The sequence below is a fragment of the Eulemur rufifrons genome, unplaced genomic scaffold (assembly GCF_041146395.1).
Source record: "Eulemur rufifrons isolate Redbay unplaced genomic scaffold, OSU_ERuf_1 scaffold_48, whole genome shotgun sequence".
In the NCBI taxonomy this organism is placed as follows: Eukaryota; Metazoa; Chordata; class Mammalia; order Primates; family Lemuridae; genus Eulemur; species Eulemur rufifrons.
The window spans coordinates 862339-888318 of NW_027182830.1; the positions used below are offsets into that span (position 1 = coordinate 862339).

General features: G+C 50.1%; 1 pseudogene; it reads right to left on the bottom strand.

Annotated features, from left to right (window-relative positions):
* Positions 1–547: 547 nt before the first annotated feature.
* Positions 548–19206, bottom strand: LOC138379522 (rho GTPase-activating protein 27-like; annotated as a pseudogene).
* Positions 19207–25980: the final 6774 nt, after the last annotated feature.

Here is a 25980-nt window from a genome sequence, read left to right on the forward strand (position 1 = left end):
CTCCTCATCTGTAAAATGGGATGGTGTGTGGAAACGGTGCATGTCAAGTGGCAGGTTCAGAGTGCACATTTAGCCAACATGAAGAACCCTTGCGCAGAACACCAGCGGGTCAGGGAGGGCAGGAGCATGGAGCCGGAACAGGAACAGGAAAGCATGTGAAACTGGGTTGCAGCCAGCCTGCCGGCAGGCCCGCAGCAACATCATCCCTGAGGCCTGAGGAGGGCAGGTCCGGCTGCCCACGCTGGAGGCCGGGTCAGTCCTGTTTGGGCAGCGGGGCAGTTGTCTTAGCTGCTTCACGGTCCGCATAGGACTGGGACACACAGGGTCTTGGTGAAGGGCCTCATTCAGGGGAAGGCCCGACGAAGCCGGGAAGCCCCCTCACCAAATTTCTCCTCCCAGGATGGTCTCTCCCAAAACACTCAGCCGCACACTGTCGCATGCGCACAGGGGGCGACACTGCCATACAAAGCAGAACCCAATTAACCCCAAACAGGACATGCCTCAGAAAAAAATCACATTTTGCGAACTGCCCACCAGGGGTCACCATAGCCTCAGAACCGAGAGGTGAGGACGTCACAACCGCCTGCAGACGCGGGGGAGGCGGAGGGTCTCCTGAAGTCCAGCTGGGTGGCCTCCAGCCGCCCCCAGTCGCAGGTCCGCAGTCAGTGCAGCGGGAAGATATCCGAGCACTGCGGCAGGATGCGCTCCACCACCTGGTTCTGGAACACCATGGTCATGGGCATGCTGGTCTCTTCTGTCTCCCGCCGCAGCAGCGTGGGCCCGAACACGATGGCCACGCTCTGCACCGACATGCGTTTCTGCTTGCCGTGCTCCATCACCCTGCGGCCAGGCAGGTGGAATCAGGGCCCAGAGCTGGAGGGAGCCGTGGAGGGGGTCCTGCCAGGACCCACCACCCCATTCCCACCTACCCGCCCGGCTCACCGGCACAGGTGCTGGAAGAGCAGCCGCAGCGTGTCGCGGTTGGGGGCAGGCAGCGAACCCACCAGGTCACGAATACAGCGGCTGCGCTGGGCCTGGTCGTGCAACTCAAGCAAGGGAAGGATCAGAGGGAGGGAGTTAGACAGGGAGGGAGGAGGAGGAGGGTGGGCTCTGCGAGGGGAGCGGGGTCAGCAAGCATGGTGGCACAGAGCCTGGCCAAGGCGGTGGCCCTAGGCAGGACAGTTCCTCTCCTGCCCCATCCACCCCACCTCTGGGCAACTCCCGAAAGAAGAGCTTCGGCGCGCCTGTGATAAGGTGCACGTCCTCCCAGTGTCAGCGTCGGTCTCCCAGGTCCAGACGCTCATTTGGGGCGGAGGAAGGGAGGTCAGGGCCCCTTAGCGCCTTCAGACCCCGGGGAGAGGCATGGGGACTGGCCTCACCGTGGTCCACCTTGTAGCGCAGCTTCTGGATAGTGGCCAGGTTTCCACTGATGCGGTACAGCCTGTCCATGTCCAGCCCTGGGATGGAGGGAGGCGCGGACCCGGGTTGGGAGGGGTGGGGCTGAAGCCCCTGCTGTGATTCCTACTCAAGGCCTCCTGTTCTTTCCCCACTCAACCCTGCGCCCACCCAGGGGTCTCCATCCTGCAGTCCTGGCAGGAGGCCCGGCCCAGCCCACCCCAAGTACCGCGCACCGCGACCCACCAGGGCACGAAGCGCAGCACCAGGCTCCGCTGCCGCTGGCACAGTGCGGCCAGCGCGCGGCTGAACCTGGTCTGGGGGACAGACTCGTCAGCGCCGCCCAGCGGCCGCCGTCCGGCCCTGCGTCACCCGTGCGTGCCCTCTGCAAGCCGGTACCTTTGATGTAGCCCTTCTACCGTGCCCTCTGCAAGCCGGTACCTTTGATGTAGCCCTTCTACCGCAGCGGCAGCAGCATGGGCCGCCCCTGCAGAAACTTGCGCTCTGCAGACCCCTGGGGCCCAGGGTGGGCGCACCTAATGTAGGGGAAAGTAGGACCTTGTGAGTTGTCAGTTGCATCTGGGTTGTTGGCAGGGCAGGCCCCAGCGGGGCATCACCACCCGCTGAGAGAGGTCTCTGGGATGCTCCCCACCCCGTGCCCTGCACACACTGAGACTCAGCCGCGTGTCATCCTTTTCTCCTGCCAGCTTCCCAGGGCTCACTAGACCGGAAGGCCACATTGTCACTCTCACTTTCCTCCTCCGGGGCGGTGGGGGGGGGGGCGGGCAAGTCTGCAGACCGCAATCACTTAGCTTCAGAGAGGCAGGACCTTGGGCCAGCTGGGGGTCCTTCTGGGGCAGGGCAAGGGACCTGAAATGCCCTCCCAGCAGGCACGGTCCTCAGGCAAAGCGATCTCTCTTCCCTTACCCAGGTTAACTCCCCTCACCTTTACTATGGAACCTCAGCACATTGGCCTCCTTTAGCTGCCCGGAGCTGAACAGGTGTTGGAATCAGTCATCCTGTCCTCCCCTACCCACCTCCCAGTGCCTGGCCCCTCTTCCTGTATTTTCCTCAGCTCCTGTAGACGTAACCCAGTAAGTGGCTCCCAGTTCTGAGCTTCTAATTCTGGCTGGGGCCGGAGTACTGCCGACAACTGCACCAACATCACCTCTCTGGCTCTGGGTTCCTACCTCTATTAATACAGCCAAAAGCTGCACCCAGTGTTGGTTCATAGGGAATTACGGGTCAAAAACCCCCAGGTCATTTCCAGGTAAATAGTTGTCAGAGGGGACCTGACCTATCTCTACTTATACAATTGATATTTTGAACCTAAGAAATGGGAGACTCTTGAAATCAATACTTTCAAACTTTACCTTCTAGTTTCAGCCTGCCATTCCAGCCTGAAGTTGGTTCCCAGAATATTTACTTTTCCTCCTGCCTCCCTCAAAATGGGAAATTCCTCTAGGGTGAGCTCCCCACCGCACGTGGAGAGGGTGCCTGCAGGGCCACCCCCGGGCTGGATTCACAGATGACAGAGGCAGTTGCTTTAGCATCCTGCCATCCCAGCCATGCAGGGGACACTGCATTTGCAGGGAGTGGCGCTTGCCCACTGGTGCCATGGAGCTCCCTGTGTCCCACAGTGGGCACAGCTGCCCTGTATAACAGCTGGCCACCCCTCCCTAGTGGCCCTAGAGACCCCAGGCCCTGCCTACCAGCTCCTGGATGCCATGGGCAATGGCCTTGTGCCAGGTGTTGATGATGGCCTGAGTCATGCTGGATCAGGTACTCCGAGCCATTGCGACCCTGTAGCTAGAGGGACACAAATCACTGGGTCATCTCTGGTTCCCTGAGTCTGCCCTGGGTGTTGGCACCGAGGGAGGTGGGTACAGAGATGGAGGTGACCTGTCCCCTAGCCCCAGGAACTCAGAGCCTAATGGAACCAAGGGCTTCCACCACACTTAAAGCAGTGAGTGACAGCTTCTCTGTGTTACAGATGACCAAACCAAGGCTCAGTGAGTTTTAGCAGCTTCCTCATGGGCACATAGCTAGTGGCAGTGGAGCGCAGATCTGCATGGCTCAGCTGTTGGGGAAACTTCCCCTGCCCCAACCCACCTCCACATGAGCCCCCGCAGGACGTGGCGGCCCTCACCCAGAGCACTGGCCTGCAGAAATCTAAGGAAGGGAAGCTTCCTGAGGGACAGCCTCTGCCACTGGAACTGACAGGGAAGGAGATGTGGGGAGAGAGGATTTGAAAGCGGATCCCAGAGGAAGCGAGTGTCCTCCGTGCCCCTCCCATATGCTCACTGAGGACCTAGAGTGCTGCCCTCCTTTAGCAGCCAGGAGTCCCCACCCTCTCTCACCCCCCAGCCCACTTTACTGAGATGCAGAAATTCGAGAAGCAGAAATTAAACAAAATGCCAGAAGAAAACTGGCTACAACAGGCCTGAAGCTCCAAGCCCTTTCTGAGTGGATGGATCCTCCGTAGCCTCTGGCTCTGAGGACCAAGTTCAGGGTTAATGTCAATGTTGGGCAGTGGCAGCCCCCGCCAACCCTGCCCTTTAGGTCCAGTGGGAGAGGCAGCAGAAGCTGTCTCGAACAAGGAACAACTTCTAGCATCAGAGAGGACTGTCCTTCGACTGTCCTTTTAAACTCATACATGAATACTATTAATATTTAAACTGCTTTAAAAATGAAGAAAAAAAGAAAAACGCATGTTCCACCCCTCCACCTCCCTTGCAATGACCAGAGACCCTTGAGCGGTGGCCAGCACAGCCCCACTGTGATCTAAGCAGGCAGGGGCCCCGCTGGGGATGACCTCAGAGAGTGGCCTAATGACATTTCTAAAACAACCTCCATTCTCTGTGGCAGCTCTCTCAAAACATAGTCAGCTCGTATCTGAAAGTTTCATGCAGAAGACAAAGCTGTTCTGCAGATTCGTTCTGGTTAAAAAAACAAAATGTGGCCAAGCTACATAGCTACCCAGCAACGTACTGCAGGACACGTCAATCCTGCCGCACGCACAGGCAGGCTGAGGGTACTAGCGGCTCTTGGGGGACTGATACTAACGTTTTCTGTGGCTTTGGGGTGACTAGGAAGACCTGGTGTGGACATCTCCTGGGCCCCACTAACCCATCTGTCCTTGATGATATAGAATTTTGGGCTGTCTCTTGAGGAACGTCCTGGAGTTGCCTACAGGCCACCCGGAGTGGAGAGAGGGTGGCCGCCAGCTAGCCAGGAGGCAGGGGGTTCCTTGACCTCCACTCAGGACTGTCAGCCTCCCCTTGGCCTGAGCAGCTTCCAACAGCACCATCTGCCTCCTGCTCCTGGCCAGCACAGACAGCTCAGAAAGTCCTGCTCCGACACTTTCATGAAAAGCCCACAGATGACCTTCATAAGAGAACTGTTGGAAGGCTGTCCCTCGAGGTCAGGGAAGGCACATAGCTAGCAAATGTGATGTCCCTCCTCCACGTGACACTATAGCAGACATTGCTAGTTGATCACAGAACCCTACCCTGCCAAGCCTGGAGAAGGCTCCAGAATTCTCAAGGTAGCTCCAAATCAGAGTAGCTCATGAGACGAAACCAGTTTTCCAACTCTGCTCTGTAGATATCCTGGTTGTAGAACTGAATGAACCTTGGTGAATCATCAGAAAGCTACACACTCAGGCTCCTTGCAGAATGGCTTTTTCTGAGCCGAAGTACAAGGTTATGCTTTTGGCTATCATCATCATATGGTACCCAACAGCCCTGAGACTCCTAACTAAACCTCCAGGGAGCTCTTTTGCAGACACTGGCCTCATGCCTCTAGATCCCATGTTTGTGGAGCTACACACTAGACATTTTTTAAGAGCTAAGGTTTAGGCTGGGTGCAGTGGCTCACGTCTCTAATCCCAGCACTTTGAGAGGCTGAGGCCGGAGGATTGCTTGAGGCCAGGAGTTTGAGACCAGCTGGGACAAAAAAGCAAGACCCTGTCTCTACAAAAAATTTTTAAAAAATTGGCCAAGCATGGTGGTGTGATGGTGGTGTGTGCCTGTAGTCCTAGCTACTCGGGAGCCTGAGGCAGCAGGATTGCTTGAGCCCAGGAGTTTGAGGTTGCTGTGAGCTATGATGATGCCATGGCACTCTAGCCTTGGTGACAGAATGAGACTCTAACTCCAAAAAATAGAAAAAGAAAAGAAAAAGAAAAATGAGACAGCACGTGAACAGTGAAGGGCGTGCCGTGGGAGGACCCTCGCCTGCTGGGGGAGCCTGGCAGCCCGTCCACCGCCCTGGCTTACCCACTGGGGACCCAGTCCAGTGGGAAGCTGGGCTCTGGCCCAGGGGCAGGATGGGGACCCGGGGAGAAAGAGCAGGTTGCCCAGCCCATCAGAGTAAGCACCAGGGCCGGGGAGCTTCCTGCCTCAGGTTGAGATGCTGCCACCATTCTAGCGGCCACTGTTCTAGGCACACAGGGTCCCATCTCCCAGAGGCCTCTACTTCTCACCACCCTCCAGGGCAAGGACGAGTAACTCAGCTCCTGGGGAGGGAACTACAGAATCCATGGCCTTGAGCCCTGAGAATTCCAGCCCCAGCTCTTCCCAGGTGCTCCTCTTTGGGGCTTGCCTACAGTGAGGGTCCCTGGACAACAGGACGACACTTCCCTCCTTCTGGATTTGCCTTTGCGGACCCAGGAGAGAGAAGCCCCTTTCAGCTCCACCGTGTACTCAGGGGTGCAGAACCTGGAAGACTGCCTCTGTGGGACGGGGAGGAAGGGTGGGCAGGGTCACAGGGAGCCCTCAGCTCCGAGAGGCCTGCTACCACACTGTGGCTGTAGGGACAGGATGAGGTGGCTGGGTGAAAGGGACCCAACGGTTCCTGGAACTCAGAGATCCTGCTGGCTGGCTTGTCCCTTGCTGCTTGTCCGCCCAGGAGACGGACGGAAGGAGCAGAGCCCCGTCCCTGTGAGCAGGTGTGTTCAGCCCCAGCCTCCCCGCCCTCCAGCCTCGAGCTGTCCACCCTCAAGGACTGCTCCCCATCCCCGAGTGGCTAAAACTGCTTGTCCTGGGGTGAACCTGCTGTCGTCACCCGCTCCCTGCCAAGGCCCAGCTCCTTGGACACTCACAGACCGCTGTCTCAGATCTGGTCTGTTCTAAGCCAGACAGGGTGGCTGGGGGGGGGTCCCTGCCCTGGGGGCCTGGGCCTCACCAGGCCAACTGCAGTTGGGGTCTGTGAGTCCTTGAAGAACGTCAGGACACCACCCTCCAGCACCGGCCAGGAGGCCCTCCAGTGCTTCCTCCTAGATGGGGGTGGGGAAGCAGCGGGTGGGCAGGACTTAGATTTGGTCTAGGCTGAGGCCCCTCCTAGCCCCAGGAGCAGGGCACAGAGCTTAGGAACAGGCCTAGGGCACCCGACTGTGAGGGGTGGACTCCCAAATCTAACACCTGGTAGCCAGGTGACCTTGGGCAAGTCATTTTAATCTCTCGGTGCCTCAGGTTCCTCACAGGACCTCTCATGAGGTCACTATGAAGATTAATAAGAGCCTGGCATGTGGGGAGTGAACTTCATCTTTAAGGCCCACCCTGCCCAGGCCGCTTTCCCTTGTCCACCGTCCTGGTGCGATGCGGCACTCCTGCCTTGTCCAGGGTCCTGATCTAAGAGAAGGGGAACGAGCAGGGAGTCCAGAGGGTGAGGCATGGGGGGCAGAGGCCAGTCTCCCCCTCGGCTGCAACCCCCCACGGGCTGGGCCTGTGTCTCCACTGAACGCTCCATACCAGCCCAGCCTCCTGGCTGGAGCAGGTGGCACCTGCTCCCCGGCAGCAGCGGCAGGAGAGATTCCTTCCCACTTCCCAGCCTCACCCACCTCTGGGGGCTAGTGCTGGGGCCATGGGGGAGACAGATGTGTCCCACCCAGTCTTTGCCTCCAGGATCTCCAGAAACTCCCCGTTTCTTCTGTGGTGGTCCTGCCAGGGCCTTCATGTCATCCCCTTACCTTCTCCTCAGGAGGGCTGGCCTGGGCTGGAGTGTCACTGTCATGGCTAGATTTGTGCATGCTTCGAGGAGCAGGGACAGGGACCTGGGGAGGAAGACACTGTCATATATAGTCTCCCCGTCTCTCCCCAGCTGGTTACCTGGGGCAGCTCCGACTGGACGGAGGAGTCGTCTGGGCTGTAGAAGTATTGTTTGTTTCCCGTGCTGGTCCTCCAACCTCACCCGCTGTGGGGAGTGGGAGGATCAGGGCCCCCCACCCAGCTCGTGAGAGGAGAGAAAAGGCTCCCTCCAACCGGTGTCCAGGTCAGCAGCAGGAAGCTCGGAGAGGCAGATGCAGGCGACTCCGAGTCTTGGGCTGGCTTAGGGTCTGCGTGGGAGCTGCGGTTTAGAGTGCCAAGGGGAGCTCATAGTGAGGAAAGTAGAGAGGAGCCACCCGCGGCTGTCTGGGTCCATCTGCCCACTGCCCCTACCTGCTCTGGGGTGAAGTGGTTGGTATAAAGCTTCTGCTTGTCCTGGCTGATGTGACAAGACCAGCCGGGGGGTGTGGTGAAGGGAGAGGTGGGGCCGGGCTCCCGAGGGAGCCCAGGGGGAATAGTCTTCCTCTGGGTAACTGGTCAGCAACTCAGGGTAGTCCGTCTTGGGAACGGGGAGCTGCAGGGACCAGCCCACCCCTTGCCATTGGGTCCCTGGGGCCGAGTGGAGCAGGGGGCGGGGCCAGAGGGATCGCAGATAGCCCCGCCCCTCGCCCTCTGGTCCCTGGGGCGGCCGGGGCCAGTCTCGGGCGCATCCCCTCCCAGGCGTTGTCACCCGTCAAGGGGCTGCAGAAGACCCTGCGGCTCTCCTCATCCCAGCATTGACTCCACTTGGTCTCCAGGCTCTCGCGGCTGCCCACGGAGGTCGGGGAGGTGGCTGGGATAGCGGAGACCTCAGCAGTCTCAAAGGGCGACTCCCAGGTCGTCACGCCCGTGTCCGGGTTGTAGTACTAGGGGCGCCCAGTGCTGGTGCCTGTGTGCGTCCCCCACACAGGGCTGGGGTGGGGGGCCGCGGCAACGCCCGGCGAAGTGGCCTGAGGCTGCCTCTCTACGTTGGCACACACGGGCTCCGGGGGTTTGTCCACCTAGGGAAGGAGGAAGGAGACGTGACTTTCAGAGGACCACTGGGGTCACACAGTCCTGACTTGGCCACTTGCCGCTTGGGTGACCTTCAGAAAGTCACAATGCCTCCCTGCCTCAGTTTCCCCAGGTATAAAATGTCTACTCTGCCCATTCCAGAAATTGTAGTGAAGATAGAATGAGGAAATGTTCTTGAAAGTGCTTTTCAAAGTATTTAGTGCTGCAGATGGATGGGACAATTGCATTAATTGTATTTATTACCAATAATAAGATATCGATAACCCAGATCTCACAGCTGTGTACTCACAGAGGCAAGTAAGATGTTGGGCAGGAACAAAGAAGTGGCCTGGGTGCTCCCTGGGCCCAGCTCGCATCGCCTTTTACCGACTAATTCCTTTCTCCCTGCCTCCTTTTCAGAGCTGACTTCTCTGTCCCTCACTTAGACACCAGCCCCCTGGTCGGAAGGCCTTCCACACTCCCTTGATGACAGATCCGGTCCTCCTTCAGCCCGACTGGGCTGGGGCTGCGCCGCCTCTGCCACGGCCTCAGTGCCGGGTGTCTCACCTGGCTTCTCGCTCTGCCGCCTGCGAGAGCACGACCAGCTGTAGGTCACCAACTCGCAACCCCTCTCTAGGCTCACACATCCAACTGCTGCCGGGTGTCCTTTGTAGGCCTGGGAAGATGTCCAAAATCAAATTGTCTCCCTTTCTCGTGTCAGCATCACCTGTTACACAGGTAGAATCATCTGTGACTCCTGCCTCCTTAGCGTCGTCTGTCGCTGAGCCCTGGGGATCCCTGCGCCTGAACCTTTCAGACCCTACGGCTTCACGGGTCACACGGGTTAGAACAGGGAAACGCTGCCACAAGGAAGCCAGCACACACGACAAACAGGTACCCCATGGGGCAACTGGTCTGGTCTCTTGATGAGTCAGCGTCAAGGCAAAGGAAAGGGTGGGGGGTGTTCAAAAGCGATTAAAGAGACAGCCAGAAGCAAGGCACGACCTTGGACTGGATCCTGGTGCAAACAAACCAGGAGAGAGAGAGACTGAGGGAGAGAGAGAGATGGGTTAGGACAACGGAGGCAATTTGACTATAGCCCAGGTCTTAGACAACATTCAGGAACGAATGTTAATTTTGTCAGCTATAATAATGGTAGGGTGGTTATGAAAAACAAAACATTACTTTTCAGAAATGCATGCTGAAGTTTTCAGGTGTGAAATAGGATGTCTAGAATTTATGACTCCTCAGTGGAAAATAAATAAATAAAATTAGCCTATCAGTTATTAAATGAAGCTCGAACAGATCGAATTCTCCTAGTAAAAGAGTCAGCTCAGGTTTTAAAATGCAGTGATATGATGTATACAAGACATACAGTTTAAAAAATGATAATGGTTGAAAATAAAAAGATTTATTTTTAATGTAATATAATGTAAAATAAAGAGTGGCCATATTAAAAATAGAAGGGTAAAATGTAAGATTAAGCACTAAAACACGATAAAGAGAGATGACATGTAGTGACAGGAATGCACAATTCATAAAGATAGAATACTCAAAATCTGCACGCTCCCAAAAGCAGCATCGTTAAATATGAAAAGCAAAAACTAATAAAAGCACCAGAAGAACTTTATAGGGAAAATTTGAGAGGGAGGTTTAATAAAACTTCATCAGAATTAGCATAAAAGACAAAAACCAAAAAGGATACAAAGGAAGTGAAACTTTGAATTATACATAATCAATAAACTTAATAAACTTAATTTAAAATAAAAAAACAAAAAAAAAAAAAAGAAAAAAAACACACACACACACACAAAAATAAACTTGATTTGATACATGAGGGACCTTTTATCCCTTAAATAGAAAGTGTACATTTTTTCCATATGTCTATGAAAAACTTAGAAAAAAATCATTTACTTGGCCACAAAGAAATTAATAAATTTTAAAAGCATAATATATACAAATCTAGAGAAAACAAATGCTTTTGTAGTAAAATATAAAATGACCAAAATTAACTAGAGAACTAGTAGATACTTGCATAGATCTAATTAACACTGAGAAAAAAATCTGCCACTGAAAAAGCCCCGGGTCCAGAGGGTTTCATGGGAGGGAATCGTAGAAACCTTTAGATTTTACCTCTGGCAACACTTTCCTCCTCCAGGAGGCAGCCCTAGAACTTCCTCTCCCAGCTAGATCCTGCACCCAGCAGACACGCCACCACATCATATCACAACCACAGCATATCGCATTGTCACGTCGTGTCATGTGCTTCCCATGCCCCAGGGCCTGGCACTGACCACCCGTGCAGGCTGACATTTCAGTACTGATGCCCATCCCCTCCCACTGCTGGACTCGATCAGCTCTAGGAAGGGCAGAGAAAATAGGTGCAGAGGGAGGCCGACTGCTGGGGCCCGGGAAGGAGGAGAGGAGGTGGGTGGGCTTGTCAAGGGCCCATCTCAGGAGGCCTGGGGCTGCCGGGAACCAGGGGCTGAGAGTCGAATAATGAGGCCGGGGCTCCAGGGAGATCCCCAGAGGACCATGGGGCCACCTCCCAGCCTGCAGGGGACGGAGGGGTAGGTGGGGAGAGCTCCGGGTGGCCAGAGCTATGTGGGGTGGGGGGTGACCCAAGAACCTGCTCTCTCACAAGCCAGGTCACAGTCTGGGCAGCGGGGCTCCCGGGCCCTGGGGCAGCAGGTGAGTCACGGGGAGGGAAAGTCAGGCCAGGTGTGTGGAAAGCAGCCAGCAACCCAGGGCTGCCCTAGTGGGGGGCGGGGAGCTCCCTGGAGTCCCCTCAGCTTAGCTGCAGGGCCCCTGCTGTTACCAACCCCACTTTCCAAAGGCCCTTGGCTGGCCCCGAGAGAGGACAGGTGGATCTGTCCCAAGGCCAGTTGCTGTATCTCAGACATGGCCACCTCGGGCTTCCCTTGGAGTTTGCCCCAGGAAGTGGGAGCGGGTCTGCGATCCAGAGAGGAGGGGTCACCAGGTGAGTTTTTGGACGGGATAGGGAAGGGCCTAGTGGGGAGTCTGGGGGAGGGGGGAGGACAGGAAACCGTGGCCGCCCCCTTCCCCAGGTGGGGGGTCCACTCACAGTTCCTGGAGGAGGGAGGACGAGGGCCCTGGGCTCCTTCCTGTGCAGGCTGCCTGCTCAGGTGCGGCGCCTCCTGGGCTGTTTGTGTAAGAAGTGGCAACTGGGCCGTAACTCTTCCTCCCAGTGGCCAGTGTCCGGCAGCAGCAGTGGGCTCCCGGCCGGCTCTCCCGCCTCTGGGGTGGGATGGTGACCGCACCCAGAAATAAGGACTGTGGTCTCGGGGGAGGGGCCTCAGAGGCTTTCTCCAGGCTTCCCTGGCTCCCTGAGTGGCCACCTTGGAGGAGAGATGTCCACCCAGCTCACCTCCCTCCTCCATCTCTCCCTCCTCAGAAGCCTTTGCTTCTGCCCTCTCCTAGGATGTCAGATTCTCCTACTGCACCCTCAGCTGCAGATAGCAAGGTCAGGGTTTGGAATTCATGGCCACGACAGGGCTGGGCACATAGGTGTGTGCAGAAAAGTGAGCACTTGTTTGCCTTTGGCTTGTACTGTTCTTGCTGAGGGTAACAGGGTGGCTAACTCTGAAGGCCACCTGGCTGAAATAGGGCCCAGAACTGACCTGGACACAGCCACTTCCTGGCTGTGTGACCTTTGGCCAGTCACTAAACCTCTCTGAACCTGTTTGTACTCAGGGCAAATTGGGGTACCTATGCCTGCCTTCCAAGATGCCGGGAGCTTAACCCTGGGTGCAAGCCTTTGAATGAGAGCCCACGGGACTGTTAGCTCCTTTGGGACTGTGTCTTATGATGCTTTGGGTCCCCAGTGTGCAGCAGGGTGACCAGCACACACCAGGTGTCAGTATGTGCTATTTGAGTGAATGGTGAATGACAAGGCTGTAAAAAGCCGTACATGGCAGAGGCTCCTCTCTTCTGGGGGTGCCCTGGGCCTGCCGAGTAGCCTGCCCCAAGCCCTGAGCTGATGCCCTGCAGACAGGCACCCTTCACCCTCCCAAGTGACCCTGGTCGCCTCCCTCCTCACATCCTTGCCTCTCTGTTCTGGGCCCTCCCTCATCTTTTCTCCCAGGATCCCCTCTCAGCAGCCTCCTCCTCCCCATCCTCAGCCTCCCAGTCTCCTGGCTCTTGCCCCTCCACTTAAACTTGGGGAAGGCTCCACCCTCGGCCATATAGCGGCTCTGGCCAGTTGTCTACACGCCGTTCTCATCCTCACCTTCGCACCTGCCTTCAGCAACTGGAGATGCCAGGACCTGGGGGATCTCCTTCCTCCTTGGTTTGGGCTCTTAGGTGCTGGCCCCTGGGCAGACTTACAGAGCCCTGGTTCATGGTCAAGGGCTGCCTCGCCCCTCCTCAGCACACACTCTCTGTGCACACTGTCCAAGGGCAAGGCCATTCCCCCACCTCCAGGGCACAGCTCAGAGGGGCAGGCACACTCTCACCGTCACTGGGACAGAGAATGGGCCCGGGAGCGCGCCACCGGGAGCCTGCCCAGAAAGGAAGGGGCTCTGGGGGAAGGAGAGCTGGCATCCAGCCACCTACCCCAGAGAAGCTGCCTGCCTGCTGGCAGAGCCACGGGGCACGTGGCCCCACCTGCATCCCGGTCCGCCAGGTGCTGTTCCCCACCCTGGCCACCAGGGGGAGGGCTGCCCCCGAAGAAACCCCAGTGAAGGCTGCGCAGACCCGAAGGGAAGCGCACTGAGGGGGACCCCAGGTCGTCTGAGGGGACCGCCCGCTACTGCCCAGCGCTTCCGCACCCCGCCCCATTTAAGGGTCTCCACAACCCTGATCCTTAGGTACAGTGCTTACACTGGGGACACTGGGCTGGGGCAGTTAGGTGGCTCATCAGCAGCTGGCAGGGCACCCAGGGGAGTCAAATCCAAGCCTCTGCCCCTCCCTTTAGGCTGAGGAACAAACCGAGACCCCGACAGGAAGTGAGCCCCCCAGAAGTGAACCGCCCTTGGGAAATCACGCCCCTGGCGAAGGGGTCAGACGGTTTCTGCGCATCTTGTTTTCCTCAGGGCGCCCCTCCCTGAAAAGTTGCTAAAGTCCGAGATGTCAGGGCCCCCGGAAGGATTCTGAGGATGTAAGAGTGTTTTTAAAACGTGCTCTATTTTCAATTTCCCAAATTAACACAACTGGACTCGGAAGAGAGAACCCCCCCACCCTTACCATAACTGGTCTTCTTTCTGAAACAAACTCATGGAGAGGTTTTGGGTTTTGGGTTTTTTTTTTTTTTTTTTTTTTTTTTTTTTTGAGACAGAGTCTCACTCTGTTGCCCAGGCTAGAGTGAGTGCCGTGGCGTCAGCCTAGCTCACAGCAACCTCAAACTCCTGAGCTCAAGCGATCCTCCTGTCTCAGCCTCCCGAGTAGCTGGGACTACAGGCATGCACCACCATGCCCGGCTAATTTTTTCTATATATTTTTAGCTGTCCATATAATTTCTTTCTATTTTTAGTAGAGATGGGGTCTCGCTCTTGCTCAGGCTGGTCTCGAACTCCTGAGCTCAAACGATCCGCCCACCTCGGCCTCCCAGAGTGCTAGGATTACAGGCGTGAGCCACCACGCCTGGCCTGGGTTTTGGTTTTTTCAAAAAAGAAAGAAAGAAAGAAAAAAAGAAAGAAACTGAAATGTTGGAAACAGCCCAAAAGGGAAATGGATGCCTGCCATTCACATCCATCTCCTCTGAACCCCCAAGCTCCCGGGAGAGAGGCGAGGCCGCTGGAGCCAGTGCAGGGCCGCAAGCCCCACCCCACGTCCAGGTGCGTTTCAGACTACAGATCAGCTGCAGGACAGCACACACCCGCCAGAGGTTACATAACCTCCTGGCAGGGCTTGGGCTGCACCCTGCGATTAAGTTTAGTTGCATTTCTGCAGCAAAACATGAATATTCACGCCAAGTGTGATAAAGACTGTCAACATCCTCATATTGGTTCAAATGAAATTTTGTCACCGGGTGAATTACAAAATCCTTTGGGCTTCCAGGGAGCTTTGGCACTTGGGAATTGCAGAGAAGGGATTGTGAGCCTGTACCTCTCTCATTTTGGGTTTGGGGAAAGTGAGTTCGCCCGAAGTCCGTGAACACAGTGGCGGGCGTCTAGCGGGATGCTAAGCTGAGCAGGTCTCCTCGCACCCTGGCTCCATGCAGGCGCGGCCACCCGCCCCCCTCTACCCCAGCGCCCAGCTGTGTACCTGCTGCTCTGGGCTCTCCTCCCGCTGCTGGCCTTGCACATCCAGGATGGCCTCATAGACATTCTCAGAGTCTCTGCGTGCCAGGGGCCATGGGCACACCCAGGAGCCCACTACGCTGCAGGCCTTGTAGTGGCCCGGGCTCCTGAGGAGGCTGGCAGGAGGCACTCGGTGGTGCCTGCCAGGTCGTCCAGGGACCTACTGCGCTGGCTGCCTGGGTGCTGAGGGCCGCACGTCTGGGCAGGCCAGGTGCCAAGTTGCTGCGTTTCCTAGGGGAGTCTTCTCTTAATTAATTTGTTGGGGGGGTTCCCTATAGAGCCACTCGAGTCTTGGGGAATTGCCCCAGGCAACTCCCACTCAGGACCCCGGTCACCCAGGGCTGCCAAGGCTGGGAGGTGATTAAGATGCCCCTTCTCTTCAGAGCTGAGGAACTCAGTCTCTCACTTATCTAGGATCCAAAACAACAATTCTTAGTAAAAGAACCAGCTCAGAGAAAACCAAGACCATCAACCAAAAATGGGAGGTCTGAAGTTCAGGACCACTTGCCAGTTCCACCAAAGGAGAAGCTCTGAGCGGAGGGCCCAAAACGGTCATGCCAGTACCTGGTGCTGACTTTGTGCGGCTCCTTCGGCGGTCCTGAGTCTTCTCTGAGCCCCACGTCTGGGTGTCAGTCTTGTCAATGGAAAAAAGCCAAACTCTGTAAAATAATTTTAAAGAGATTTACTCTGAGCCAAATTTGAGGGCCATGAACTGGAACCACTCCCAAGAAGCCTTGAGCAAGTGGACTCGCTGTGGCTGGGTTACAGTTTGGTTTTATACATTTCAGGGAGGCAGAGGTTATAGGTAAAGTCATAAATCAATACATGGTAGGCATACATTGGTTTGGCCCAGAAAGGTGGGCCATCTCAAAGAGGTGGCTTACAGGTTATAGGTGGGTTTAAAGATTCTTTGACTTGTAATTGGTTAAAGACATGGAGCTTTGTCTAAAGGCTTGGAATGTTTTAACATAGTTGCTGTTTATCAGAGAGGAGCCACTGGACATAGATTTGTTGTGTAAATAGAGGACCTGCAGGTTTGTCTTGCATACCCTTAGACCTGTCAATGGGTTACAAGGGATGTCCCCAAGAAGGGAGTGTGGCATGATGAGGCATGTCTCACCTCCCTCCTCCTGGCAGGCAATTTAGTTTTAGGATATTTCTTTGGCCATGAGGGGATCCATTCAGTCAGCCGGTGGGGGGTGAGCCTTAAAATTTTATTTTAGTTCACACTTAGAAACATTTACTCTGAGGCTGCTTCACACCCAAGGAGAAATCAAGGAAATTAACTCACACTCAATATAAATTTCCAAATATTAAATCCTCTGTCTTCCTGCCCCACCCCTATTTCTTATTCATTAGCAGAAGAGCTGAATCATGATGATTTACATAACTGATAAAATTTCTATTGCTTTTTTCTCTTCTTGGAAGGAAGGTGTTTTGTGATCCATTATTTGTTTATATCTAAATTCATTTTGATTTGGCTTGGTTTCGGTTTCTCTCCTTTGTTTTCTTTACTTCTGTCTTTCTCCTCTTAATAGTTTATTGTCTAATCCACCGGCTTTTAGGTTTTATCTTTGATCATTTGCGAGGTATGCCAAAAGAAATGACTGACATTTTTCAGGAGATTAATAAGTAAAGAAAGTTGGCATATAAGAAATAGTAAATCTTGAAATTTGGGCACCACGGCTTATGCCTATAATCCCAGCTATTTGGTAGGTTGACGTGGGAAGATCCCTTGAGGCCAGGAATTTGAGATCAGCCTAGGCAACACAGTGAGACCCTGTCTCTGAAATTAAATAATAATAGCAAATCTTAAGAAACGAGAAGATAGTAGGCTGGGTGCAGTGGCTCATACCTATAATCTTAGCACTCTGGGAGGCTGAGGCAGGAGGATTGCTTGACCTCAGGAGCCCCAGATCAACTTGAGCAAGAGTGAGACCCCATCTCTACTAAAAATACGAAAATTAGCCAGGCATCATAGCACACACCTGTGGTACCAGCTACTAAGGAGACTGAGGCAGGAGGATCGCTTTAGCACAGGGGTTTGAGGTTGCAGTGAGCTACCATGACATCACTGCACTCTAGCCAGGGGTAAGAAAGTGAGACTGTCTCAAAAAAAAAAAAAAAAAAAAGAGAGAAGATAGTATAAGTCCCCATGAAGTTTGGGTTCTGAGTTCTACGTATTCCTGGCATCCATGTTCCCACCCAATCTGACCAGATGGTATAGTGGTCCCAGCTGGCTCCCTTGGATCACATTGCCAGGCCACTGGGATCACTGAAAACACAGCACAGTTTAACGTAATAAAAATAAACCCTTTGACAGTCTTCTGCATGCTGAATACTCTATGTTCGTGCCTTTCAGAAGGCATGGCAGCTGCTTGAAACACAGAGATGTGGCAACACCTTCATATTTACTTTAGGATTCAGAGCTCCCTCAGGACTAGCAAGTTGCAGGTCCTATAATCAAATTGTATCTTGTGTAAGGCACAAAAGCACTCAATATTCTTTCCCTTTGTTTCCTTTTCTGTGAAGAGATAGGCATGGCGACCCAGACAAAGGCTTGCCCTGGAGCTGGCACAGGATCCAGACGTGACGTGCGGGTAAGATTTCCAGGACGTGCTTCAGCAGCTGCTGGCTCCGTCGGCTGGCCTGCAGTGGCGGCCCACCATCAGTGAGGCTAAGTTTTCAGGACTTCCCTGGGGCAGTGCAGAGGAAGGGAACCCAAGGAGGGTGACAGACCAGGTAGACCAATGACTTTCATGGGTAGTTAGGACTCAGTACTAATCGAAGTGTTTTGAACCACAGGATATTTGGGAGTGGCTAATCGGTCACAGTAGCCTTAGAAATGAAACAGGTGAGTAGTCTATGCTGGATCTATTTAACAGCAGTAATTTAGGTCTTGTTCCAGTTATCTATTTTTGTATAACAAATTGCCTCAAAACTTAGTCGATTAAAACAACAATCATTATCTTGAACAGCTCTGTGGATTTTTTTCTTTTTTGTAAAAGAAATATGACATAAAATTGACTACTTTAACCATATTTAAATGTGCAGTTCTGTAGCATTAATGACATTTACAATGTTGTGCAACCATCAGCACAATCCATCTACAGAACTCTTTTCGTTTTCCAAGAGTAAAGCTCTATGCCCATTAAACACTAACTTTCCATCCCCGCTCCCCTACCCTCTGGCAACCACCATTCTATTTTCTGTGTCTATGAATTTGCCTATTCTAGGTACCTCATATAAGTGGAAAAATATAATATTTGTCTTTTTGTGACTGGCTTATTTCATTTAGCATAATGTCTTCAAGATTCATCTGTGATGTAGCATGTGTCAGAATTTCTTTCCTTTATAAGGCTGAATAATATTCCATTATATGCATATACCACATTTTACTAAATGGATAAATCCATGTATCCATCAATGGACATTTGGGTTGTTTCACCATTTGGTTATTGCAGATAATGCTGCTGTGAACACTGCTGTACACATATCTGTTCAAGTCCCTGCTTTCAATTCTTTTCAGTATATACCCAGATGTGGAATTCCTCAATCATATGGGAATTCTATGTTTAATTTTTTTGAGGAATCACCATACTGTCTTCCACAGCAGCTGAACCATTTTACATTCCACCAGCAATGCACCAAGGTTCTAAATTCTCTACATGCTCACCAGCACTTGTTATTTTCTGGGTTTTGCTTGTTAATGGGTGTGAATGTGGGCAGTTCTTGCTCGGGGTCTCTCAGGTAGCTGTAATCAGATGGTGGCTGGGCTGAGATGGCTGCAGTAGCCGGGGCTGGTGGGCAGTGCTCCCTGAATGCAGCCCCCCCATGTGGCTAGTTCTGGCTTCCCCACAGCACAGTGACCTCAGGGTAGTTGTACTTCTTATATAGCTCCTGCCTTCCCCAAAGGGAGTACTCCAAGACACAGGAAGTGGAAGCTGCCAGTGTCTTAAGATCTAGGCCTAGAAAATGGCATGAGATCACTTTCACTGTATTCTTTAGTTAAGCTCTCAGAAGTCTGCACAGTTTCAAGGGGAGGGGACATAGAGGCTACCTCCCAAGTGGAGGAATGTCGAGGAATGCCAAAGAATTGGTGGCCATGCTCAGTCTGCCCGACCGAATCATCACAGTGGGGAATTGTGGTCTCTCATGAAGCTGAGTCACAGACCTGAGGTATGTTGGTTGCAGAGGATCCCAGATCCTCCTGAAGAAGTTCCCTGTGATGTGGCTTCAAGTGTGTGCTGCAGTTTTCTTCCAGGTCTTCCCTAAAGAGACAGACATTCACTGGAGAAGGGGAGATATTCATCCTTCCAGTGTGCTACTTAATACTGGATTTTGAGTTAGCACATGTACTTGGATACTCAAAATGCCTTTCTTTCTCCTGCTTAAGGTAGGGGCTTCTGGATATTAGAGGACTGCGGGAGCTGTGGCCCAAGTCCTCACAGTGGGCTCAGCAGGTCTGCAGACATGCTAGTGGTTATCCCCCCATTCCTAAATGTGTCATTGGAATAGATGTCCTCAGCAACTGGCTCCTGCCATGTGGGGTGAGGGCTTTTATGGTTGGACAAACCTGGGGGAAACTTCTTCATTAAATGAGTGAACCCAAAGCCACTCCCCACCCCTGAAGGGACGAGTCACCACCAGTGATTTGGAAAGTGAAGAGGCGCTGATTCTGATCACAGCCCCACTGACAGGTGCCTAAATAGCCTGTGAAGAAGGTAGCTGAGTCTTAATCAGGTTGTGGTTCCAACTGCAAGTGCTGTTATGGTAATTGTGGCATCTCTACTGGAGCAACTGGCACAGCTTCTGGCATCTGGCGTGCAGCTATTTGTCCAGAAAATATTTTTTGTCTGTGACAATTTGCAAGGGGCAGGCACTATCAGCACTTTAGCTGTTTGCATAGCCTTTCAGAGGATATCCTGATGTCCTAAGGAACGTCACCTGGTTCTTTGAAGAGGTGACATCATGCTTTACAGACTGGGTTACAAAGATAGGAAAGTACTGTAGTTAACATCTGAATACTCATATCGGATCGTTACAGAACTTTTCAAACAGAACCTGAACATTCAAAAAACTTTTGTCCCTACACTTGTCTTAGTTGGCCTCTCCGCAGCCTCTCACACTCTTGGCCACTCCTGCATCATGAAGCGTTCTCTCCCACTGTTCTCAGCACACTTGGCCCTGCTGGTTCGCTTCCTGGGATTCCAGGGGTCCTTTGTCATTCTCATCCACAGATCAGTCTTCAATGTGGTGATTATATGTTGGGGTTCCTCAGTGCTTAGTCCGAAAGCTCCCAATCTTCTCCCCTTGCTAATTTCTTCCAGGTCCATGACACAATGATCTTTGGCATACAAAATTTGCCAATAGTAGACATTTTATTTGCACACTTTTTCACCCAGTTCTGTATTCTCTTCCTGAGTTTGTGGAATCCACCATCTTTGAGGCAGAAATCTCCTCTCCTATAGAAACTTAAAATCTTCTTTGTTTTTCCAGCCTTCCCTGCAGCCTAAGTATGGACACATGACCAAGGCACTGCCACATATTTTTAAGCTTTTTTTTTTTTTTTTTTTGAGACGGTCTCACTCTGTTGCCCAGGCTAGAGTGCCATGGCATCAGCCTAGCTCACAGCAACCTCAAACTCCTGAGCTCAAGCAATCCTGCTGCCTCAGCCTCCTGAGTAACTGGGACTACAGGCATGCACCACCTTGCCTGGCTAATTTTTTTTCTATATATTTTTAGTTGTCCAGCTAATTTCTTTCTTTTTGGTAGAGGCAGGGTCTCGCTCTTGCTGAGGCTGGTCTCCAACTCCTGAGCTCAAATGATCTACCTGCCTCAACCTCCCAGAGTGCTAGGATTACAGGGATGAGCCACTATGCCTGGCCCACTGCCATGTTTTTAACTGGTGCATAGTGACTTACAAATCAGTACGTCACTCTGGAGTCCATCTGGTGAGCAACAATGGTGCACACCAGATGGGCTGCAAACCCAGATGGCTAGATCACTTAATTGTGGAAGAATCATTTCCTCTTTATTCTGTTTAAGTAACAGGAAAAAATAATCTGATCAAAAATATTATCTTACTTAGAAGTAAGAACTGTGAAGTTCAAGCAGTTCTGGGGGGTATGTTTTGTGGTCATAGGAGGTTGTTCCTGAGATGAGTAAAGACTGAGCCAGAAAAATTCTATGTTTAATACATTTTATTTTGTATTTTTTCAAATTTTAAAATGAGAAAATGTATCTTGTATATAATTTACCTTGACCTATGTTAACAATTCCCTTGTTTTTCCATATAACTTTACCAACCATTATGAGCCCTAATAAATGATTTTGTTTTGAAAAACTCAGTTCAGAGCACAAACCCAGCTACGTAGTGAAAGAATGATATTGTCTCTATTATACAAAGATTTTCAGGAAAATAAAAGCTGGACAAGGTCTCTAAGTCATATCAGAATCTTCTTTTTCTAGCTTCTTAAGGTGAAAGCTTAGAAATGTTAGTGTTTTCTTTTCCTTTTTTCCGTTTTTTTTTTTTTTTTTTTTTGCCAGGATGTTGCCATGTTGCCCAGGCTGGTCTTGAACTCCTGGACTCTAATGATTCTCTGACCTCAGCCTCCCAAATATCTGGGATTACAGGCCTGTGTCTCCCTACCTGGCTACAAATATTACTTTTCTAATATAGTTGTTTAGTGATCTAAATTTCTTTATAAAAATGCTGTAAATTTCTCTCAGCGTATTGCTGAGTTCATGTGCTAACAGATTTTGATATGTTGTGTTCTCATTTTCATTTACTTAAAAATGTTTTCTAATTTTTTTTTAAAAAACTTTGACTCATGGGTTGTTTAGAAGTAAGCTGTTTAATTTTCAAATAATTGGAGATTTTCCAGATATCTTTCTGTTATTGATTTTTAATTTAAATCTATTATGGTCAGAGGATAAACATACTTTGTATGATTTCAATTCTTGTATTTTATGGCCCAGAATATGGTCTATCTTGGTGAATATTTTATGTGCACTTGAAAAAAAATACATTTTTTTGTTGATTGGAATGATCTATAAATGTCAATTGGATCCAATTGGTTGATGGTATCATTCAGTTTTTCTACATCTTTGCTGATTTTCCATCTACTTGTTCTATCAATTGCTGAAAGAAAAATATTGAAATGTCCAAATATAATTGTGAACTTAATTTTTTTTCTTTCAAGTCTATTAGTTTTTTTCTTTTTGTATTTTACGGTGGTTTTCATAGGTGCATATTTTCTTGGTGAATGAAAACTTTTATCATTACGTATTGTTCCTTTGTGTCTGTGGTAATTTTCTTAGTTCTGAAGTCTACTTCGTCTGATGTGAATTTAGCCACCCTAGAATTCTTCTGGTGAGTGTTTGATGGGTGTTTCTATGGTATATCTTTCCCATCCTTTACATATATGTCAGTCTTGTTTGGGTTTGCATTTGTCTTATGATGGCTGAGATTGAACATCTTTTTGTATATTTAAGGACCATATTTATATCTTTGTGTAAATTGCTAAACTTGTGTCATTTGTCTATTGTTTTTTAGGTTTGTTTTTTTTTTTTTTTTTTTTTTTGTTGAGACAGAGTCTCACTTTGTTGCCCAGGCTAGAGTGAGTGCCGTGGCGTCAGCTTAGCTCACAGCAACCTCAGACTCCTCGGCTTAAGCGATCCTACTGCCTCAGCCTCCCGAGTAGCTGGGACTACAGGCATGCGCCACTATGCCCGGCTAATTTTTTCTATATAGATTTTTAGTTGTCCATATAATGTCTTTCTATTTTTAGTAGAGACGGGGTCTCGCTCAGGCTGGTCTCGAACTCCTGACCTTGAGCAATCCACCCGCCTCGGCCTCCCAGAGTGCTAGGATTACAGGCGTGAGCCACCGCGCCCGGCCTGTTTTTTAGGTTTTTGATCTTTTGTTCCTTCAGTTTTTAAATAGTGTTTTGTATGTAAGGAAGATTAGCCCTTTGGCTGTGATATATACTATAATATAGTATTTTCTCCCCATTTGCCAATTGTACTTTAAATTTAATTCCCACTTGGTCATGGTGTATTATTTTCTTAATGTGGTGTTGAGTTCTGTTTATAAATATTTTATTTTGAAATTTTGCCTCAATTTTAATATGAGATATTGGTTTGTAGTTTTATTTTTCAATATTATACTTGCTTCTTAAAAGAATCAGGAAAATATCCTTCTTTTGTTCTAGAACAATTTAGAGACTACCTTATCTTTGAAGTTTTGGTAGAATTTCCCTCTGAAACCATCTAGGCCTGGTGCATTTCATTTTATTTAATTTTCAAATTGATTTGCATAGAGGTCTTCAAAATAACCTCTTATGATAGCAGAGCATGTAAACAGGTGGAAAACCATACCGTGCTCATGGATTGGAAGATTCAACATTGTTAAAATGTCTATACTACCCAAAGTGATCTACAGATTCAATGCAATTCCTATTAAATTACCAATATCATTTTTCACAGATATAGAAAAAATAATTTTGCACTTTGTATGGAACCAGAGAAAACCCCATTTAGCAGAATCAATTTTAGGCAATAAGAATAAAATGGGAGGTATTAATTTACCAGACTTCAAACTATACCACAAGGCTGTGGTTATTAAATCATCTTGGTATTGGCACAAGAACAGAGACACAGACTAGTGGAACAGAACTGAGAATCCAGATATAAAATCATCCTCATGTAGTCATCTAATCTTTGACAAAGCTGACAAAAACATACACTGGGGGAAAGATTCCTTATTCAATAAATGGTGCTGGGAAAACTGGATAGCCACATGTAGAAGACTGAAACAGGACCTACACCTTTCACCTCTCACAAAAATGAAATCACGACGGATAACAGACTTAAACCTACGGTGTGAAACTATTAGAATTCTAGAAGAAAATGTGGAAAAAGCTCTTATAGACATTGGCCTAGGCAAAGAATTTATGATGAAGACCCCAAAGGCAATCACAGCAACAAAAAAAATAAATAAATGGGACCTGATTAAATTAAAAAGCTTCTGCACAGCCAAAGAAACTGTCACAAGAGCAAACAGACAACCTACAGAATGGGAAAAAATTTTCGCATGCTACACATCCGATAAAGGACTGATAACTAGAATCTATTTAGAACTCAGGAAAATCAGCAAGAAGAAATCAAAAAGTGGGCAAAGAACATGAACAGAAACTTTTCAAAAGAAGACAGAAGAATGTCCAACAAACATATGAAAAAATGCTCAAGATCTCTAATCAGGGAAATGCAAATCAAAACCACAATGAGATATCACTTATCTCCAGTGAGAATGGCCTTTATCAAAAAGTCCCAAAACAATAAATGTTGGCGTGGATGTGGAGAGACAGGAATACCCATACACTGCTGGCGGGACTGCAAACTAGTGAAACCCCTGTGGAAAGCAATATGGAGATACCTTAAACAGATACAAGTAGACCTACCATTTGATCCATTAATCCCATTATTGGGTGTCTACCCAAAAGAAAAAAAGACATTCTATAAAAAATACATTCTGTAAAAAAGACAGCTGCACTCAAATGTTTATAGCAGCACAATTCACAATTGCAAAGATGTGGAAACAACCCAAGTGCCCATCAATCCATGAGTGGATTAATAAAATGTGGTATATGTATACCATGGAGTACTACATAGCTATAAGAGACAATGGTGATCTAGCACCTCTTGTATTTTCCTGGATAGAGCTGGAGCCCATTCTACTAAGTGAAGTATCCCAAGAATTGAAAAATAAGCACCACATGTACTCACCATCAAATTGTTTTCACTGATTGTCCCTAAGACACATTTAGGAATAACATTGATCTGGTGTTGGGCAGATGTGGGGGGTGGGGATGGGTGTATACACACATAATGAGTGTGATGCGCACTGTCTAGGGGATGGACACACTTGAAGCTCTGGCTTGGGGGGGGCAAGGGAATATACGCAACCTAAAGTTTTGTACCCCATAATATGCTGAGATAAAAAAGAAAAAAGAATGGATGAATGAGTGGAGCACTAGGTTCTGCAGTTGCAGACCTGCCCCTCAACAGACTTACAGTCTGCGGGGAGGACAGACCCGTTTCTAGAAGCTGGTGCAGGAATAAGTGAAGGGAGGGGAGCCAAGAGGGAGACAGTCTCAGTGCAGAGGCACGGGCCGGCTGGGCCTGGGAGGAAAACCTCCAAGCAGAATTTTGGAAGAGGAATAGATTTTTTTATCAGAAGATCTTTGTAAAAATGACTCTGAATTATCCAGGAAGAGTTAGATGTTTTTTTCCTTAACTGTTTAAAAGTCAAGGAAGCACAAGAGTCATTTTGGAAATGTTTTCACACAAAAAAGTTTATAATGAGGGAAAAAACAAAGGTTTTGGTGTTAAATTGGTAAGCTGCCATTTATCTGGAAGTTATTCCTCTGGTCTTCCTGCAGTGTTTGCCATGAGATATGCTGTGTTTTTAACTTTCAGGTACTGATTCCTGGAGAGTACCCTACTACGTAATGAAGGCAACCGTCTAAAAATTTGTAGAAAACCGACTTCAGAAACTATTTGTGGAAAATGCATTGCTGGTCAAAGTCAGGCTCTTGTCCCCCCACCTGCTCCCCCAGTGTGAATCAGCGCTTGTCTGACTGTAGCATCGCTGGGCAAGGTGGTAGCTCTCTTCTATTCTTCTTGGTCCTGATCTGAGAAACTACCTTTGCAACTTGCTCGGACACCTGCCATGTTTTGCTTTTCTATGGAGGAAGGAACACATTCCTCCTGTGGGCGGTTGGCATGGAAGCCTTCAGGGTTAAGTGGCTCCGTTGAGCTCCGTGAGCACAGACAGGTGGGAACACGGGCACAAGTGTGGGTCTCTCATGGAAGCCGACAAGTCGGGAGCAGAGGACCGCTCTGCTGGCTGGATCAAGAACTAGAAATCACTTGTTGAGCCTTTGGCTTTTCCTGTACCTTTGGCATAAGAGAAAGCAGTGTTGCTGAAATAGGAGTGGTTCACTGAAAATTCTTCAGCTGAAAATTCTTCAGCCTTTTGACCCATGAGGTACTTGGAAAATCTTTTTCATTTTTATTTTAAATTTTTATTTCTTTCTTCCAGGTTTTTGGAAAAATCTTTATACTTCAAAAGAAAAACAATCAGGTTGCAGTTAGACCAGAGGGATGCTATAGTCCGGGCTCTTGTCTCCGCCCTTCCCACCCCGAGTGGGGTCCTGCGCGGCGTCCCTTCCCGAGACCTGGCC